The sequence below is a fragment of the Podarcis gaigeae genome, assembly GCF_964106915.1.
Source record: "Podarcis gaigeae genome assembly, chromosome: 2".
Lineage (NCBI taxonomy): Eukaryota > Metazoa > Chordata > Lepidosauria > Squamata > Lacertidae > Podarcis > Podarcis gaigeae.
Window position 1 is genome coordinate 87,037,807 of NC_139679.1, and position 17,733 is coordinate 87,055,539.

The window sequence follows — 17,733 nt, forward strand, 5'->3', positions numbered from 1 at the left end:
TGTATTCAGATACAAAGTTGATAGATGGTCTCACCTCTCAGCTTGACTTACCCCATAGCATCCTTTCAGGGATACAGTAACCCCATATATAGTAATTGGAGTAAGGATATCTTACAAACTGAGTCTAAAGACCCACTTATCTGGTAATTCAGTGGGACTCACTTAATTCAATGAGACTTACTTTTGAATAGACACTATATAATTGTGCTATAAATGCAAAACATTTGGAAATGAAGGGGGAAAGAAAATAGAGAAAAATACGTAATTGTGAATGTTATATTGGCTGTGAGTCTTGGAAGACCTGCTCCCTGCCTTGCAGCCCTTTTCCCACCTGGCCTGGGAATACAGGGAGGACTGACTCCAGCTACAAAAGCTGAGGTTGCTGAACAGCCTCTTGGGCTAGGGCATTGTTTAAGGGGTTTTGTTGTGGGGTGGGGTTGTTTCTGTTATTGATGTTATCATTTTGTATCTTTATTTTAGATCTTATGATTTATGTGGAGATTGATTTGACTGTGCACTTTTTGATGTTTTATTTCTTCTTTATGACTACTTTTTATGCCTGTAATTATGTGATTTTGTTCATGTTGTAAGCCGACTTGAGCATGGTTTTATGATGTATGTATGCATATGTATTTTATCTTCTGTTGTGAGCTGCCCTGAGAAACTGATTATAAAGCAGCCTATAAATACTATATGGAAATTATAGGGGAGGTGAAAAGCAAGGGAAGGGTCACCAAAGTCTTAAACAAAAGTTGTAGCATCCTCTGGGATCAGTGGAGATTATTGGAAGCTGAAGTGAGGGGAAAGCCCAGGGTCTCCCTCTTCCTTGTATGCAGCTTTGTTTGTTGTTGAGAAGGGGAGCATCTCTCTTGTTTCCAGGTGTTGCTCCCTCTCCTCAAGTAAGCAGGCTGTACCACTTTAACCAAGACAAAGTGGCAAATTCATGCCTGCTTATACAACTTAAATTTCCAAGATCTTGGAAAGAGTTAACATTGATTTGGGTGACTTTCAAGAGGCACTGGAGCACATGTAAATTAGGAGAATGGTGGATATCTGGTTGGAAGCAAACAAAATTGGCCAAAAGAATAGGTGAAACCCTTTAAAAATAAATAAATAAAAGGAGACAAGTCTATATATACATTTACTGTTTCTGCACACTTGCATTATTGTGATTCATCCCCCCCAGGCTTGGGCTAAACAGCAGAAACGATAACAGTATGGTTCATAACACACTGGGCATGAGAAACCTTATTGCTCCTGCAACACACCACAGACAAGTTGTTCATGACTATTGTGTGATTCTTATCACAGTGCTGATGAAGTGGGCAATACGGTATAGACTGCTCAGATCTGATGCATGTCAGACCTCCACATCTGCAGGGGTCCAGACAAGGCCTTGAACTATTTGCTACACCAGGCACAGCCCCTGAATGGCTCTGTAACTCTGTCAGCAAGGAAATGGAAGTTAAGGGAAATGGGAGGAGGGGAAGAGCGAGGGAAGAAATACTGTAACTGGACTTGATTGTTGAAGTCACCTCGGGGAGTCACAGACTTGGAGGTCATGGGCCCATATGTTTAAACCTCTGTAATAAACCAAAGCAAGAACTGGTAGGCCCAAGTGAGTGAGCTTGAAAATTGCCAAAGCTGAACTCCCTGCAAATGCAATTTGCCAGGGCCGTTAGAGTGTAAAACTCTTGCCAGCTGCAGTAAGGATTACTTTTCCTCATCCCCTTAAGTTCATCACTCTTTTTACAATGTGCTGTAACGTTGCCATACATTTGCTGAGTGGGTATGCTGGCAGCTGGCCTATCAAAAATAATTTATGTCTCTGGAAAAATGCTCTTGGACAAAGCCTCGTTTAGCAAACCCTGTGAGTGGCTGGCCTTATTGGTGAATGTAAATAACTATATCCTTAAAGACCAAAGAAATCCCACCTTAGGGCTCTGCCTAAAGCACTGTACTCCCTCCTCTGAACAAATCACTAACATGCTTTCCTTGTTATGCCATTTGTTCCTCTGCTTGTGCAAAACACTCAACTGGCACATTATATCCAAGTAATTTGTGCTCATGTTGAAACCTGTGCCTGAGGCCAACCCCTTGCTGCAAAAAGCAATCTGATGGTTGGTGTCTTCAGTGACATCATTTGGTTGGGGAGAGATGTATGTACGCTCACTGGAGGAAGAAGAGGAGTGCAGGGCGAGCACACCGCCCCCAGCAGCGCAATCCGGGTGGGGTGCCATCATGGTTGTCCCCCCCAGCACTGGATGCCACGCCCCCAGGATGCGCGCCAGCCCCACTTCACCTGCTCTCCGCCCCCCGGGGCCGGAGCATGAAGCTCCGCCACTGCGTATGCTGGGGTTGCCCTCCTTTGTTTCCCTAAGTCCTGATGCAATAGTTGAAATGCATCTTTTTCTGAATCAAAATATGGAAGCACACTTCATATATATATATTCCAAAAGGTTTGCTTTTCAATAATATATCAATAAGAGCTACATGTCCTGAAAGGAGCACACTCTCACGGTTAATGTGTGAAGGTTACAAAAGCATGTCTTTGCTTACTCGTAGTAAATATAGATGGTAAAACACACTCCTACCTCTTGTCACTGCTACCACCGCTGGCTGCTTCTCCAGGAGTATGCCAGATCCAAGAATACACCGTGACTCCAAACCTGTTCAGTAGGAGTAGACAAAGTGGAAGTATCATAGACATACAGAGATGGTAGGTCCTGCGAACCTCAAGAAATATACAGTTGAATATACAGTTGTCTGTTGATTAAATGTGTTGCCAAGGCTCTGGCTAGTCTCCCAGCAGTTCCATATACATCGGCATTTCTCAAAAAGTAGGCTGGGACTCTTGGCCCATTTTTGGATGGGTCTCAGTGCTACAGTCTACACCAGGCATAGGCAAACTCGGCCCTCCAGATGTTTTGGGACTATAATTCCCATCATCCCTGACCACTGGTCCTGTTAGCTAGGGATCATGGTAATTGTAGTCCCAAAGCATCTGGAGGGCCGAGTTTGCCTATGCCTGGTCTACCCAGTGCCTCCTCACTTGCCTGGCCCATCCCCTAGCCATGCCACAGCCCTTCGGGTTGGATTAGCTCCAGCCAACTCCATGCATGCTAAGTAAAAATGGCCAGGACTGTGAGAAGTTCAGTGGAGGTGGAAAGTATCTCTTCTCTGAGGGGAATGAACATGAGGAAGTGTTGATGGAAATTAGAAAAAGAGATAACAGGCTAACTAACATTTATTATCATTACCAGTAAATAAAATGGGAATGAAAATGCCTGAAATTGTTCTGCTGCCACAAGCTCAATGAACTTCCCTCTAGAAAGGAAAGACTGGAGAGTACAATTTCAATGAAATACACTTATTGTAATTTACTAGGGCTGTTTAAGCGAAAGAAAGTCTCACTGAAATTTGTTTGTTTGTTTGTTTGTCTTGTCTTATATACTGCCTTTTGCCAATAAGGCCCCAGGACATTTTACTTCAATATAAACATATTGAAAACAATAGAATTAAATACAAACAAAATATAATCAGAATAATGCCATAACTCTAAGAACAGCAGAAAAGGGTGGCATCAAATTATTTGTCAGCTAACAATTCTTCACCACACCTCTCCTCCAGAATCCTGACAAAAAAGATGTTAACCCATTTCCAAAAATAATATATTGGAGAAGTCAGATATACCTTAGTGGGAAATGAATTTCACCACAAAACACACACTCTTCCCTGTGCTGCTGTGTTTTACACTGTGCAGGGACCATTCCGAGGACTTCGTCTGCAAATCTCAAGGCATGAAGAGCAGGTACTCTCTGATATATTTAGGCCCTAGGCATTAAGGGCTTTAGGTCTAAGCACCTTGAGCACAATCTGCACCCAATGTAGTTGTAAAATTGAGATTACGTACACCTGACTTGTTGCCCCCATCAGCACCCTGGTGGCTGCATTTTGCACCAATTGCAATTACTGAACCATTTTCAAGGGCAGCCCCATGTAGAATGCATTACAGTAGTCTAAACTGGAGGTTAGCAGGGCATTGGTGACTGTGACCTGTTAGTGGTGTTTTTCAGTAAACCTACAGTAGACTGGGCTGTAAGACTGAACCTTAGGGTGCACAACCATACATAAGAACAAAATATATTTGATGCACGATGTGTGTGGTGATTTCAAACCATGATAAATGCTAGACAAGACAAACTGACATCATATCATCAAATCAAGCACAACACAACTGCTGTAAGGCTGTACCTGATTAAGAGCCAGGAATGTTCTGTTTCCGTTCCCTTCATGTACTATTATAATCCGTGTGCTAATATTTCACATGGAAGATGCAAATACAGGATGCCAGCTGTATTTACTAGACTGATTATTTATTGAATTTAAAACTTTTTTTTTTACCTTCCCTTCGTATCCAAAAGGCTCCCTAGGCAGTTTACAAGAAAACAAAGAGTTCTATAAAGCAAGGATGAAAACAGTACAGCCAAAAAAAAGGTTGCAGTAATAATTAGCAACTGCAAATACAAGATTAGCAAAAGTGGAGTGATATGGTCACCACCTTCCCTGGACTACTTCAAAGTAACCAAGGTTTCACTTCCTTCCCAAAAGTCAAATGGGTGCTCCTCAGAGGGTAGTCCATAACTTAAGAATCTAGGCCTTTCCACCTTCCTGTATTCTTCAGGGCAAAGTGACTTATTTGCACAGTACTTTATTTAAATAAAAATGTCAGAGAATGTGAAATTGGTTGTAGTTTGATCTTTGAGGAATGTTGAAGAAATCTCTTTAGGCCGCTGCCTCTCCCAGTAGGGCTGGTAAAGAGATTATAGGCCTAGTGTACTCACAGAAAAACGCCAGGCCTCTGGGCCTAGCACGCTAATCCATACAAAGGATAACAGAGGCCTAATTAATTCTCATGTCTCGGAATCTGATAACAGCACTGCACACAGGCAAGTCCGTAAGGACTTAATGAGTTTAATCGACTGCACTTGATGATTTTATTTGAAACCCTGTGCCACAAATTAAACTATTAAAAATGCACTTGAACTTGATTGGCAGCTGTAATCCCAACAAAGTCTATTTAATCCGCTGAGTCAGAGAGTGGGGCCCAGAAACAACTTTTCTCATGCTCCAGAGAAAGATACGGAGGGAATGTGAGGTTTCAGAAAGCTTGTTTTATGGCAACAAGAGATAGATGAATTCAGCGAGGAAGACCAACCGAGCAGCTACTTGGTTTTTGACGGGGGTGGCAGAAGCAGAAATAATGCAGATGGTGTGCAATGTTCACGGCCGGAAGCAGTTAATGTGAAAAACTGGCTTGAATATGTTTGTTTGGAATGAACTGAAAAAAGTATTTAAGTATACTTTCTTAAAGAAACCAGAGGCCTTTCTCCTGGGCATGGTCGGCCAATTGGTGCCAAAGAAGGATAGAACCTTTTTTATGTATGCCACAGCAGCAGCAAGAATACTCATCGCAAAGCACTGGAAGACACAAGATCTACCCACCTTGGAAGAATGGCAGATGCAAGTAATAGACTATATGGAACTGGCAGAAATGACCGGCAGAATCCGAGATCAAGGAGAAGAACAGGTGGAAGAGGATTGGAAGAAATTTAAAGTTTACCTACAAAAATATTGTAAAATTTATGAATGCTAAGGGCATTGTAAATGAAATGAAGGGGTTCTGGTGATTAAGATAAACAAGAGTATAAAGGGAAGGACAAAGGATGAATTTGAATATTAAATGATTTTGCTGAATTAATTTATAAAGTGGAATACAAGAAAGGAAAGCGGGTGGAAGTAAGGAAAATAAGATCTGGAAGGGTATTAATTTGAAAGAGATTGTTTTTTATGCTAAATTTTCTTTTTTATGTTTTTTCTTTTTTCTATTTTTCTGTGTGTATTTTTGATGTGTGTTGTTTTGTTTGTTTTTGTGATTTTAGTTAATTTTTTTATGGGTTGTTAACTTTTGTAAAATCTAATAAAATATGATTTTTAAAAAAATAAATATGTTTGTTTGGGAATGTTGAAGGAAACTGTGCAAGGTAGCCTTGGGGAAATCTTGGTAGGGATTGCACATACTTATACTGTATCATGCAAACAGTGGACGGTATCCAACAAAGTATTTCCATTACTGCAAGGATTTTCTTTTGCCCCGTGGAACTCCACCCCCCCTCCTCTGTCTGTGCACCCACCACATCCTCTCCAAATCTTCTCCAGAGATTTGGGGGAACCTCAGAACAGATTTAGGAGCCTTGTGGAGAGAGGAGAGAGAGGAAAAGTTCTGTTATACAGCCAGGAATCCTTGTGTTAACAGAACTGCTTCATCAGATACCACACTCAGCTTGAGGGGGTGAATATTCTTTCATGTTTCCCCACGGGTCATATTGCTTGTCTTTATTTCTTTTCAATACCCCCAAATGATGTTTTTAGGAATTTAGAGTGGCTGGATTGCCTGAGCAGGTGATTCTCTAGTCTGGTGTGTCCAATGTAGACTTGGTGACAGGATGCAATGGAGCACTGAGCTTTTGTACCTTAATAGGTGGATTGAATAGCTTCCTCCACCGCGGTGTGACAAGCCACAGTTCTTGGTGTTCCTTCTACAAAATAGGACTTTGCATCCTGTCACCATAGTGACTGAAATAGGTTCAGCATCCTGCACCTTCCCCAGCCTCTTTTGCTTCCCAGAGATGGTGTTGACTGTGCTCCACACGAAGCCACCACACCTATCAACAGTGGTGTTAACCTGAAGATCAGCTGAGCGGCCATTTCCCCATTGGCACAGAGAAGGAAGAAGCAAGACTTAAAGTCTTTAAACTTAAATTATCACTCTCACTCTTCCCTATCATTGGCTGCAACTACTTGTCTGATGTGCAAATGTTTGTTTTTGGGGGAGAAGACATGGAAGCAAAAGCCATCTGAGGGAGCTAAGAGAGATCAGCCCAACAAGCATCTTGCTACCATGGGCCTGCTAATAACATGGAAGGATTTTTTAAATGTTCATGTTGATCACCAGCCCCAGAAAGAAGCATTTGTGCACAGAAGGCTTCTGCATTCACACACCCCATTCAAGAATGGGATACCACTGGCGTTCCACCTGTTGCTGGACTAAAGCTCCTGTCATCCCTAACCATTTGGCCATAGCAGCTTGGGCTGATGGGAGTTGGAGTCCAACAACTTCTGGAGGGACACATGTTAGCCACCCCTGATCTAACAGAATGAGGAACTGTATGAACCAATGGGTGTTGTTACCATACAATCGGTTCCCCCTGATGTATCTGCCAACCTGTGTTGCGTGTAGTCCAGGTCAGAACACTGTCAGTTTGTAGTCCATCTCCCCATCCGTCAGATCCTTCATCCGCCACAATTTCTGATTATCTGGCATGAGCTATGCCCTAGCTACAGTGCACTTGCATAGCTGGATCAGGGTCACTGTTTGTAAATGGTTTGTGGGTATTCAATATTGTTTATATTTTGTGAAGTTGGGAGTTTTGCTCTTCTTTTGGATGCTGTTCAAGGTGAATCCTTGTTTCCTGGAACAGCTGTAATAGGTTGCAGTGAGTTTAATCATTTTTAAAATTGCCATCACATTTCAAGCTGTGAGCTTGTCTGATCTTACAAGCTAAGCAGGTTTGGGGCTGCCCAACACTTGGGTGGGAGACTGAAAAGAAAAGCAAAAATCCTGCAGGAAGTGTGTTTAGGTATTCAGGAGCTAGATTCTGCAATCTAAATCAATACTAAACCAATAGCCTAGTGCTGCATATGAGTGAGATGTAAAATCCAAACTAAGTTGAAAGCTTCTTTTGAAGTTTTCATTAAAAAAAAAGCAATACTTGATACTCTGATCTCTTCCCCCATGCTTTTTAAAATGTATTGTTTCATTTGGATTATACTTGCCTCTTATAACCAAAATGTATGATGGGGTTAAGACCATAGAGTAAGATGTCCTGCCAGACTCAGCTAGCCCTTACCTTGGGTTATCAGGCCTTTGTTCTCCCATTCCACCATGTGAATCCTACCAGGAAGGAGGTCTGGGCTGGCTGATCCAAGCCCAGACCGTGTGGCTTAAGCAAGCCATCTTTGTGTTTCCATACAAATAATTTAGAAACATTTATCACTTTTGAACCTGAGTTTTACTGCCTCCATTTTCTTACTGTTGTACAGAAAAGCATATGAATCTGACCTTTGAAGAGTTTGTAAGTAAAACATTTTTAACTTACCAAATGTCTGGTCTCTTTCTATGCTAAGGTAAGAGAGGAAGCAACTTAGAAGGGGATATTTTAAAGGTCTAACTGCCTGTATATTTCCACACTTTACTTTGCTGCATATGTCCAAACTTCAAGTCTCTGCTGGGGTTCTCTCACCAAAGAGTACTTGCCCAAAACTTGGATCTGGGCATCCAGGAACTCTCTTTTTATATACCTGTTTTTCTTTTCCAACCAACAAAAGTGAACACAGTAACATTTACAGTCTGGAATATATAACTGCTCATACTGACCTGCCTTTTGCTGCACAAGTTTCTATTCACCACAGAAACTTTAATAGCAGACTTATATTGACCACTAAGGATGGTCACGAGATCTTAATGAAGTTGACTAGGAATATAGCAATCAAATTATGTGGAATTTATTGCAAATAAACACAATCAAACATTACTTAGATCTATAAATTCAATAGAGCAATGCAACAGGAACTCGAAACCCTGCAGTTAAAAAGAACTAGCTGGTTCAAATCAATACACACTACTTACTGGCCCTTGTTGTCTCATCAGATTACCAGGTCACAATGTTTCAGTGAGAAAAGGAACTATAACTGCCAGAATATTCCTGTGGCTTTTATCTTCTGTTCCATTCCTAGCCCCTCTTGTCTCTAAGGCTTATGCATCCACTTGTCCCTGTGGCACTTTATTTTTGGTTCCTCTTTTTTTTAAGCTTCATGTGGCTATCACTTTCCTTTTTTTAGATTGTACATTTCATGGCTCTATATACATTATCCCACTTCCTTCTTCTCATGTCTCTTAAATGATGCCCTCCCAAATAGCATAAAGCCCATCAAAGGTTAGCATGGCCGGGCACTGGTCAAAGACCACATGCCAGCCAGGCCTTTGCTACTGATGCTTATGACTGGCTCTTGCTCCTTGCTGCCTGTTCATCTGCCCTCTTCAAGTGAGGAGTGATAAGAAAAATTAATGGGGGCTTCTGCTCCCATCACCTGCCTCCTTAGGGGCTTGTGGTACAGATTATGCGCAGAGGGAGAGGGAAAAGAAATGGTCAGTGGCAAAGAAGAAGACAGCTTGCTCAAGGGCCTCTGCAAACCTGAAGCATGGAGCTCATTTTAAGTTAAGTGTTGTTTGCTGCAGACGTCAACCTAGTGCCCTCTACATGTTTTAGAAAACAACTCTCATAAGTCCTGGCCAGCCTCCCCATTTCCCAGTCCCAGTTCCATGCTCCAGTTTTTTTTTTTTTTGTGTGTGTGTGTGTGTGTGTGTTAACATCCTCTGCTCTTTTCCTCAAGCATCCTTGTCCACCTATCCTTCCTGCCAATTGCCTTTTCTCAAGTCCAAGCTAGTCATGACGTCTTCTCAATCAATCCGGGCTTGGGGAAGCAGCTGGGGATTTGCAGCACAGTCTTAGGCGTGTTTAGTCAAACGTAACTCCTGTTGAGTTCAAGGGCGCTCACTCCCTGACAAGGCAGTTCAGGATGGCAGTCTGAACACAGGCATTTTTGGGTCAGGAGCAAGATGTGCTTTCACGATGGTTATCAGTTCTATAGTATGGGTAATTGAGGCCAAAGACCTTCAAGAGCAGCAGGATTGTGTTTTAAGTTCTTTGCCAGGTAGGATGAACTCCTGTGATGTCTTTCCCTATATACAGGAGAGTTAACTGCCTAGTGTGCACACTCAAATATTTACCATATGCCTTATTGGTGATCATCTTCCCCAGCTCCATGGTACATAAATCTCATAGCGTAGAAGGCTTGAAAGGCTAATTTCTCATTTATTTACATTGCAGGACACTCAGGCTTTCTGACAGAGCATAACCTGTTATTCTAATCACCCTCCTATTCAAATCCAAACGTTGTAGTCACTCCCCCCACTACACACACTTCAAGAAGAAGAAAAAGTTATCTGCATGCAGCTTTCAGCTCCTGCTGCTAATTCCATCAGGAATAGCACCCTGGGGAAGCCTTCGATTTTCAGACTGTCTCAGCCCATTCAGGCATATCATCCAGCAGTCGATCCAAGAGGCTGGTTCCAAGTAAGGGGGTGGGAGGGAATGAGAAGGTAAGGATGCTGTCATTTTGAATGTACAGTTTGTGAAATAGCTGCCTGTTTCTTCATAGATGATGGAAATCGGTTTTTTGCTTTTTCTCCGAGGGTGTAAAAGAAATAATGCTTGGTTTTGCTCTCCCCACCCACTTTCCTCCCAATCACAGAGCATATCTTCTCTTACTTGGTTTGGAAGCATCAGGCAAGCATTTTCACAAGGCCAAGCAAGAGTGCCTAATTTCTTTGGCTGCATAGTATGTGTTACTAACATGTAGAAACTACGTGTTAGTAACACATACTATGTTTTTGCAAGTATACTGTTTAGTTTGTGAGCTTCTAAGGGCTAGGATGTGTCCTGTACTTCATAAAGCCCCATCTCACCAATCTAATAAATAATAGTATTATTTGCTGTTCTTTGTAAAAGTGTTCAGTTCTGGGTTACCTTTGTAGTTGGGCCCACTCTGGGATAGAGCATATATGTAGTTTCCCTATGCTGAATCAAATCATTCATCCATCTAGTTCTGTAATGATCACTCTGAGTGCTAATATATATGCATGTCTGTTTTGTTGCTTTGAGCTGACTTTTTTGGGTAGGCCCCTCATCTCTTTGAAGCTTTCACTCTTGAATACAGTCACCATACTTTTAGTTGTCCTCCCACCTTGTGTTAGGCAAGTTTTTTGTTTTTGTTTTTTAAAGAAGCTTGGTGGGCATATGGTAGTGACAGAGCAGTGAAGTGCATGACAGACCAGATGACTGCTAAAAAGTTAGTGCATAGGAAAAAGTGTGTGTGATCAGCTCACATATGGTGTTCTCTGCTTTTTACAGCACAAACCTATGCATGTCTACTCAGAAGTAAACACTTCTGAGTTCAGTTAGGGTTATCTCCTGCATAGGACCTGAAACTCAAATTGTACTTTGTTTCTCTCATCCCCCCCCCCCGAAAGGCCATATTGTGCCTTTTCCAAATGTATGCCGAAAGCATTTAAATAGAATGCTGACAACGTGTTTTCATGGAAGGAAGCCCATGTGGACACTTCACCTGTCGTAGTTGCAAGCAGTTGTGATACTGACTCAAAACTGATAGTGAAAACTGTCATTTTGTTTTTAATGAATACCATTGTTTGCTGCCAGTGAATAATCTCCTTGCAAAAAAGTGGGAACCTTCAGATTGTATAATACAGCTGCCTTTGCTGGCTCAACTGTAAAGCTTTGGCAAAAATACAGTTGAAGCAGCCCAGGCAGAACTCTATATTGCTTACTTAAAATAAGATATTTATTTGAAGCAGGGGCGCTGGAGAAACAGAATCCAGACAAACAAAAGAAGATGATTTCATAAATAGCAGATTCATAGTTACTCTCAAGGTCTTAGGCCAGAAGGAGGGGTACAAAAGATTAATAATTATATTTGCGGGAACTGGGTCCATTTTCATCAAATGTGGATTTAGCAAGCTTATTCAAAAGCAGCTGACCTCTGAACTCCATTATTCCAGAGCAGAAGTTACATAAAGGAAGTAAGAAGTAGCTCATAAATGTTTCTCCCAATAGACCTTTGGATAAACCTCACCCAGCCCCCTATTTATTGGCCACAATGTTCACAGGCCTGAGGAAAACATGGTTCCTATCCTCATGTGAACAGAAGAGCCCTAATTGCTCAGGTCAGGCAGCAATGCCATTGACTGTGCAGAAGTCCTTTGTTGTTTGTCCTGAATCTCCCACCTTTCGGCTTTACTGGATGAGCCTTGGTTCTAATATATTATGAGGGGGTGTAAAACTCTGTCCACTTTCTTCACACCTTGCATGATTCTGCAAAACTCTGTCACGTCCTTTAGCATATCTTTAAATCATTTGTTTTCTAACGGTCTAAGGACCTCTATAGCTTAGTTATGTGGATGTGGAGAGTGCAAGTCCAGTCTGCCAGGCATGTTTTCCTAGAAGCGAATACATTCACAAGGGGCTAGTATGTTTAATGCATAGGCTTCCTGTGGAGTTTGCCTGGCAAACTCTGACTTACAATTGACCTCTCAAATACATGGCTGTCAGATTACTGCTTGAACCCTGGCGGTCCCACTGCACAGTTCAGTTCTCTATTCAATGGACCACAGAGGACCAAACGAGATGTGAGGCTGCAGACATGGGTGTCACTCACTGCTGCGTCCATGTAACTGGTGCTTGAGAGAGAGGAAGATTGATTGATTAAAAGTGGTATGGGGAGTGCAAAGCAACTTCAAGGAGAAAAGTGCAACTGGGGGAAGGGTCCCCTTCAAGCCCTCTGTGCTGTGCTTTGAATTTTGCCCCATCCCCTTCACAGAGCATATGCAGGTAGAGCACTGCTTCCATCTCATTTAGCTTCTCCTGTTATTGCTTTTTCCCATAAACACTGCATATTACTGCTACAGCCTCAAACATGAAACCAATAACTCTGCACAAGAGACCAATTTCAATACCCATTTGATGGAGAGAAATGCTGTTTAGCCGTTTTCCTGCCATGAGTATAAGCCAGGCTGCCCTGTACACAAGAGAGGACGAGAAAGGGCACTATAATGGATTAGCTGCGAGAGGGAATAGTAGTGAAATCCTCAACTGGAAATAAAATCCTTTTTGCAGAAAGCAATGTTTTAAGCTTTTAGTTACGTGACATTTATCTAGATGTGATGCGGGCCAGCCATTCAGAATCATAGTAAAGATGACCTGCTCCAATATCCACTTTCTGCAAAATATTGTTTTCTTTTGCCTTGTCTTTCAGATCTGGAAAAGGGATTGTTGTTTGGTGTCCTGAAGGTCTCTTCAGAAAGTCCCCTCGATTTGTTTAGATGTCATTGTCACCTTTGACAGCGGTCGTTGCTCTTTGTCTTTTGACTACAAAAAGCCTTGTTAGCTTCCCTCCCCACCCCTGTTCTGCTTGTATGTGTTTTTTAAAAAGAGGCCTCCCAAGGATAAATTGTTCAACTCTTCTTGGAGCAAATAATCCCACTTTTGAGTAGCATTGAGCAAATTCTCATGGGAAGAATGGGGGGGCATGATGAGAGTGTGATCACACCCCATCACAATCACATTTTCACCTGCTCATGTGATCGGGCACAGCTGTGACTTGCTAGTAATTACTTGCCTGTAGCTGAGACAAAGCTCCCAGTTTTATAACCAGCTGTTTTATTCATGTGTCCATGTTGTGCTCCTAGCCTTTTTTTTGGGGGGGGGTGTAGTTTAGAAACTGCTGCTCAGTTTTTCAGCCAGTAGGGCTTTTCAGAGGCCCTGCATTTGATGTCCCAGCTGATTAGATGTACTGTGGGTTGCGGATCCCATAATGTTAGTCGTATGGTCAGGGATTGCATTCTGCAGGGGAAAGGGATGCTAAATACAGATTGTGTCTTGGGTCTAGAAGATCCAGTCAGCAGTACTGATCAGGAGGATTCTAGAAAACTGTTGTGAAACAGTGCGTCCTACCATAACAGCGTTGTCTTTTATTTATTGGTTCTTATCAATTTATAAGTGATCGGCACTGTTGAGCATATTCTGAAAATTGTATATGTTCAAAGGATACCAAAGTATGTAATACTGCCTGTTTGTGTGGATACAAATCTGAGTTATTGTTAAAGCAATTCAATTTTTTAAATGGTTTTCTCTTGCATCACCTTCATTAATTCTTTGACTGTTAAAAATAAAATATTGGTGTGTTTAGAGCCTGAATTGCTCATCTTTGGAAAAATCATCAGTGATACTTGAGTCAAGGGCTATCCACACCTGTAATCCAATCACTTGCAGTTACTTCCATATTAAAAGCTTCTACATGTTACTTTCATGATACAGGATCTTACAGATATCAACTTAGTGTCCATTTATAAATAGACAACAGCTCTCGCCACATCCTGCCGTCCTATCCGTCATCAAGCAAGACTACGGGTCAACTATAGATTTTGTATCAGAAGGAGAATAATTGGTGTAGCTTTGTTGGGGTATAAAAATAACAAGCTGATACTGTCACGCAACCAAACCATTCTTAAATGCTGCAGTCTTTAGGACTGAATCCAATGTGGTGAGTAAGGATTCAACAGTAGGAAACTAGGACTATGTTGCTTCAACATTAGAGGTGTTATTATGATTCTGATTTGTGCCCTGCAGTGTGTTCATGCTTTGAGTTCTTGTAACCCCAGTCCACAGTTGCACAGCACAACAATACAGAAATGTTGGGCTGGCTGTACATGCACATACGTACGGGCAATCATGGTGACAGAGGTGCAAATGTGGATCTGAGAATGCTCTGCTGGCCACAGCAGTTTGTTTGCATATTCCCTGAAGATACATATCAGGGGATAGTCATTACCTTTGTGCCCTGGCTGTGAGTGTGAGCTTCCAGAGCATCTGGATTAGAATACTTTGCTAGAAGGGCATTAATCTGATCCAGTAAAGGTTAATTTTGAAAGCCATGAGGCAGGAGGGAAGGAAGTCAATAGGCTCTAAGAGCCAAGGTGGTATAATGGATAAAGATGATGTGGATGTATAATATTAAATGGAAAATAAATAAAAATTATATTAAAAAATAATAACCTGACCCAGTAAAGCTCTTCTCATGGATTGTGGGTATTGGGTGATGTGTGATAAGAACACAACTTTGGAATGCTTATAGATAGTATAAGACAGGAGTCTTTTTCCAGCTCTGCTTGGAGAAGCTGGATATTGAACCTTGGGTTGTTTACACAAAACACATGTGCCCTGCCACTGAGCTATGACTTTCCCTTGCCTTCAAGATGTATGAGATTTCTGGAAAAAGAAGGCAAGGCTGGCAAATCCTGGGGAACTTTTAGTTGTTCCTGTTTGCAAAATGTTTGAGAACTTCTGGCACAAGATCCATAAACATGTAATGTCTGATCCTAGGTAGAGAAACAAACAAGTTTTTTTTTTAATAACTGTTAAAACAATTGTTTAATAATGGAGCCTGAAGAACCCAGGGCTGAAAATGTGGAGAGGGGCAATTGCCTGTGTGTCCTCACAGTTTCCAACTGAGTATTGAACTAGTATTGGTAGACAAATGTTGCTGAATTGAATTAAGGACAATGTAAGGTGCAGTACTTTTGTGTGGTGGTAGTTTAATTGTATTTCTTTTCATATGCAAATTCTTAAAAAGCTTGATGAAGCTAAGGTTGCTCTCTGATATAGGAAGGGCTGTTCTGTGGTCCTATGCCAGTGTAATGTTGCTGCATGCTGATCTGATTTTGTCACATTACAGTGGCATAGTTCTTAGTATACCCAATCTTAAATGATTATATGCCCTCAGGCTGTTTTTCTTTGCTTAGTAGCAGCACTCAAACAGAAGATATTATCAGAGTGAGTTCACATTGCTTATAAGGGCTCTGAGCCAAGCATTTTCAACCAACTTGTAGGAGTACATCCCTTTTATTAAACAAGACATTCCACAGCCCACTGGATCCCTCTGTGGTGCCATTCCTGATAGGCTCGTTTTTATGTATTTGTGTATTATATACACATATATTCAAGCACAATGTCCTGTGTTCAAGAGGTTTCTGTTATCCCTAAATCTTTTAACTGCAAGAGGAAGAAAAGGCTGCTTTATGCAGAGATGCATGTGCAGAATCTGAAGGGAGGTATGGGATTAATGGGAAGAGATTTGTTCATACAAACCTTTATGAAAAATGGAATTGAGGCTTTGCAGGCAGTGTAAGTGGAATGGCAAGATTAGCTGTGGGCTTTCCTTGACAAGGGCTCATATTAAGAAGAGAGCTGCCATCTCTTGGTAAACAGAGAAGATGTGAGTGTGATATTAAAGCATCGTGGGGCTGCTTCCCTCCCCCTACCAGGGACAACAGTGCTAGTTGATTACAGGGTAGGGGTGAAGGAGAAAGCAAAAAAAAAGGAAAAAAGGTAATATCAACTGGGTCCTTATGTCTGTCTCCTCTCATAACAATGTGGGGCGGCAGGAAAGGTCTTTACCTTACATTCTGAATGCTTTGAGTATGGAAAGTTTTGTTGTCACTGCCACACACACTTTCAATTTTAAAAATGTAGCATTGCCAAAATAGACAGTATTAAATGTAATCTATAGGCTTGGGAGAAAGGCGATGGCAAACCTAGACAGCATCTTAAAAAGCAGAGACATCACCTTACCAACAAAGGTCCGTATAGTTAAAGCCATGGTTTCCCCAGTAGTGATGTATGGAAGTGAGAGCTGGACCATAAAGAAGGCTGATTGCCGAAGAATTGATGCTTTTGAATTATGGTGCTGGAGGAGACTCTTGAGAGTCCCATGGACTGCAAGAAGATCAAATTCATTCTTGATTCATTTCCATTCTTAAGGAAATCAGCCCTGAGTGCTCACTGGAAGGACAGATCGTGAAGGTGAGGCTCCAGTACTTTGGCCACCTCATGAGAAGAGAAAACTCCCTGGAAAAGACCCTGATGTTGGGAAAGATGGAGGGCACAAGGAGAAGGGGACGACAATGGACGAGATGGTTGGACAGTGTTCTTGAAGCTACAAACATGAGTCTGACCAAACTGCGGGAGGCAGTGGAAGACAGGAGTGCTGGCGTGCTCTGGTCCATGGGGTCACGAAGAATCGGACACGACTAAACGACTAAACAACAACAACATAGGCTTTTAAAAAGTCACTATATTGCTGTTGTTGTTGTTGTTGTTGTTGACAGCTAGCATTAGCTATATGAGCGTAAGCGGCAATGTAGCTGAATAGGTCCAAAAAGGTCTTTCATTCTATGTTTAAATGTGCATTATTTTAAAGATTTCTAGGAACACAGAAACATAGAAAGCTGCCTGTACTTAATCAGACCATTGGTCCATTTAACTCATTCTTGCCTACACTGGCAGCAGTTCTCTAGGGCAGAGGTGGGGCTATTCATCCCCACCCCTGCAGGACAGCATTGTCAGGTGGCCAGGACAACCCACTTGATGTCGTTATGAGTCCATGGTTTCAGACAGGGAGTATTTCCCAGCCCTGCCCAGAGATGCCAGGGACTGAATCTGAGTGGGACCTTTGTCACACAAAGCACTTGCTCTGCCACTGAACTACATCTCTTCATCCAAGCAACTGTGCACAAATAATGTTGAAGTTCTTCACTTTTATTCCTAGAAGGGGCAAGGACAGAAAACCCTTTTTGTGCCTTTACAACTGCTGAACTATCTGACATCCATTTAATTTGCAACCTAATATATGATACTCAAAATAGTTGTGAAGAGCATTTCTAAAACATGTTAGTAATCTTTCCATGGGCATGTTTGCAAAGGCATGATAAAGATTGAGGCAATGTGTTTCAGAACAAGTTCTTGATAGATGGCAATATTTAAAATCCCCTCTTCCATCACTTTAATAAACATTGATCCTGGCATCTTCAACAGAAATGAATATTGTCTAGAGGTGACTACTAAATTTAAATAAGCCTGGGAGCCCTTGACAACATGAATGGCTGCATCCCTCAAAAGTGAGACAGCAGATGTTCCATGT

General features: G+C 41.8%; 1 protein-coding gene across 4 annotated transcripts in view; it reads right to left on the bottom strand.

The window, feature by feature from the left end:
• Positions 1–6,608, bottom strand: part of LOC310838598 (clathrin heavy chain 2-like) — a 47,466-nt gene extending 40,858 nt beyond the window's left edge. The window contains exons 1-2 of one of the 4 annotated variants that reach the window (XM_083726107.1): positions 6,534–6,608; positions 2,595–2,669 (exon numbers count right to left, since the gene is read on the bottom strand). The gene's annotated coding sequence lies outside the window, so the exon portion shown is untranslated. Of the gene's footprint in view, positions 1–2,594; positions 2,670–3,693; positions 3,932–4,404; positions 4,511–4,561; positions 4,617–6,533 lie in introns of those variants that run through there. The other 3 variants (XM_083726117.1, XM_083726115.1, XM_083726116.1) reach the window with 3 other exon arrangements.
• Between the last annotated feature and the right edge of the window lie 11,125 nt (positions 6,609–17,733).